The sequence below is a fragment of the Schistocerca serialis genome, chromosome 7, assembly GCF_023864345.2.
Source record: "Schistocerca serialis cubense isolate TAMUIC-IGC-003099 chromosome 7, iqSchSeri2.2, whole genome shotgun sequence".
NCBI lineage: Eukaryota > Metazoa > Arthropoda > Insecta > Orthoptera > Acrididae > Schistocerca > Schistocerca serialis.
In genome coordinates, this window is record NC_064644.1 from 10,327,608 (window position 1) to 10,330,986 (window position 3,379).

Genomic DNA, 3,379 nt, shown 5'->3' on the forward strand with positions numbered 1-3,379 from the left:
CTCTGACGACGATCTGTTGTAGAATTTTAGAACATGTTTTTTGCTCAAGTATCATGTTGTTTTTGGAAACCCAGAATCTACTATGTAGGAATCAACATGGATTCCGGAAACAGCGGTCGTGTGAGACCCAACTCGCTTTATTTGTTCATGCTACCCAGAAAATATTAGATACAGGCTCCCAGGTAGATGCTATTTTTCTTGACTTCCGGAAGGCGTTCGATACAGTTCCGCACTGTCGCCTGATAAACAAAGTAAGAGCCTACGGAATATCAGACCAGCTGTGTGGCTGGATTGAAGAGTTTTTAGCAAACAGAACACAGCATGTTGTTATCAATGGAGAGACGTCTACAGACGTTAAAGTAACCTCTGGCGTGCCACAGGGGAGTGTTATGGGACCATTGCTTTTCAAAATATATATAAATGACCTAGTAGATAATGTCGGAAGTCCCATGCGGCTTTTCGCGGATGATGCTGTAGTATACAGAGAAGTTGCAGCATTAGAAAATTGTAGCGAAATGCAGGAAGATCTGCAGCGGATAGGCACTTGGTGCAGGGAGTGGCAACTGACCCTTAACATAGACAAATGTAATATATTGCGAATACATAGAAAGAAGGATCCTTTGAAACTTCCTGGCAGATTAAAACTGCGTGCCCGACCGAGACTCGAACTCGGGACCTTTGCCTTTCGCGGGCAAGTGCTCTACCAACTGAGCTACCGAAGCACGACTCACGCCCGGTACTCACAGCTTTACTTCTGCCAGTGCCTCGTCTCCTACCTTCCAAACTTTACAGAAGCTCTCCTGCGAAACTTGCAGAACTAGCACTCCTGAAAGAAAGGATATTGCGGAGACATGGCTTAGCCACAGCCTGGGGGATGTTTCCAGAATGAGATTTTCACTCTGCAGCCGAGTGTGCGCTGATATGAAACTTCCTGGCAGATTAAAACTGTGTGCCCGACCGAAACTCGAACTCGGGACCTTTGCCTTTCGCGGGCAAGTGCTCTACCAACTGAGCTACCGAAGCACGACTCACGCTCGGTACTCACAGTTTTACTTCTGCCAGTACCTCGTCTCCTACCTTCCAAACTTTATTGTATGATTATATGATAGCGGAACAAACACTGGTAGCAGTTACTTCTGTAAAATATCTGGGAGTATGCGTGCGGAACGATTTGAAGTAGAACGATCATATAAAATTAATTGTTGGTAAAGCGGGTACCAGGTTGAGATTCATTGGGAGAGTGCTTAGAAAATGTAGTCCATCAACAAAGGAGGTGGCTTACAAAACACTCGTTCGACCTATACTTGAGTATTGCTCATCAGTGTGGGATCCGTACCAGGTCGGGTTGACGGAGGAGATAGAGAAGATCCAAAGAAGAGCGGCGCGTTTCGTCACTGGGTTATTTGGTAACCGTGATAGCGTTACGGAGATGTTTAGCAAACTCAAGTGGCAGACTCTGCAAGAGAGGCGCTCTGCATCGCGGTGTAGCTTGCTCGCCAGGTTTCGAGAGGGTGCGTTTCTGGATGAGGTATCGAATATATTGCTTCCCCCTACTTATACCTCCCGAGGAGATCACGAATGTAAAATTACAGAGATTAGAGCGCGCACGGCGGCTTTCAGACAGTCGTTCTTCCCGCGAACCATACGCGACTGGAACAGGAAAGGGAGGTAATGACAGTGGCACGTAAAGTGCCCTCCGCCACACACCGCTGGGTGGCTTGCGGAGTATCAATGTAGATGTAGATGTAGATGTAATTCGTATAACCCTGTCTTCGAAGTCGCTGGGTTGTCGATTGTTCCATATTTCTACATTTCTCATTTAACACTGATTCCGGAAACTTTGCAAGTATGCTTCTGCGAGATAATTTCCAACTGTCTTAAAAAATTACGCAAGTCAGATTTTCAGCGTCTCAGTAACACTCGCTCGTGAGAGAAACAAACCTCTCAGCATTCGCAGTGCCTTCCGTTGTATGCGTTTAATATCCACAGTATCTGATATGGGCCCTACACATTCGAGAAATATTCTAAGATAGGTCGCACGAGTTTTTTGTAAGCAGTCTCCTTTGTAGACTCATTGCATTTTCCCAGTATCCTAAGAATCCACCCGAGTCCACCACCTGTTTTCGTCCGATTGGGCCTTTGTGGTGATATCCCCATAAACTGTCGCACCATGATGTTTACATGAGGTGACTGATTGCAATTGTGACTGACTGATATTGATCCTTAGTACACTGACGGAATAAAAATCGTAACACCAAGAAGGAGTCATGCCACACAAAGCGGAAGTTGGTAGGTGTGTTTCTACATCTGAAAGATGGTATCTACTCATACTTTAAGTCAGTCGCGTCGCTATGAGGATGCAAATCAGGTTTGCTTTAAATACACGCTGTAACGGACGTGAGCGTAGGTTACCTTTGAGATTGGACGTGGTGAGCTGATGTCGGTCAAGATGCTTTTATGGCGACAAAGACGCCATTATCAACACCTGACTGAGTTTTAACGGGGTCGTGCATTAGGGTTACGAGAAGCTGGCTGTTCCTCCTGCGGTACTGCAGAAAGGCCTGGAGGAATGTAGCCACCGTACGAGATGGCCGGCAGCGGCAGTCACGGGAGAGTACGGTCGCAAGAAGAACAGCCTCTGGGCGGCCAGGTGGTGCTACCGAGAGAGAAGACCACCGCATACGGCGTACGGCTGTGGTGCATCGTAATGCATGTGCAGTAGCAATCTGAGCGGCAGTTGGCACCACATCGACACGATACGGGCTGTCGCAGATCGGTCACTTCTAGGATAACTCCGACATAGACGCCGTGCAGCGTACACCGCCGTTTGCGACTTCAGTGGTGTCAAGAGAGAGCTCGTTGGAGGGCACCCTGGAGGTCTGTTGTGTCTTCTGATGAAACCTGTTTCCGTGTCGGTGCCAGTGACGGCCGTGTGCTGGGCAGGAGGAGGTCGCTTGAGGACCTGCAACCAATCTGTTCCCTGCTAGACACACTAGACCTAAACCTGAAGCTGTGATCTGGTGGTGCGATTTCTATGAGTGCAGGAGCACTCCTGCCGTTATCCCACGGATCCTGACGGTAAAACTGTGCGTCAGTCTGGTGATTCGGAATGTGATGCTGTCATTCAGGAACAGTACTACAGGGAGTGTGCTTTCCAACGGGCTGGTCTACGCCCACATACCGCTGTTGTAACCCAACGTGCTCTACAAAGCGTCGCCTTTCTGCCTCGTCATACTCGACCACCAGATCTGTCTCCAGTCGAGCAGCACGTGTGGGATATCATCGGACGACAACACCAGCATCATCCACAGCCAGCGTTAATCACTCCTGTATTGACCGACCAAGTGTAGCAGTCGTGGTTCTCAATCCCACAAACTGA

General features: G+C 48.4%; 1 non-coding gene across 1 annotated transcript; it reads right to left on the minus strand.

The window, feature by feature from the left end:
- Nucleotides 1-645: 645 nt before the first annotated feature.
- Nucleotides 646-722, minus strand: Trnas-cga (transfer RNA serine (anticodon CGA)). The gene has a single exon. It is a non-coding gene; the product is annotated as a tRNA-Ser (tRNA).
- Between the last annotated feature and the right edge of the window lie 2,657 nt (nt 723-3,379).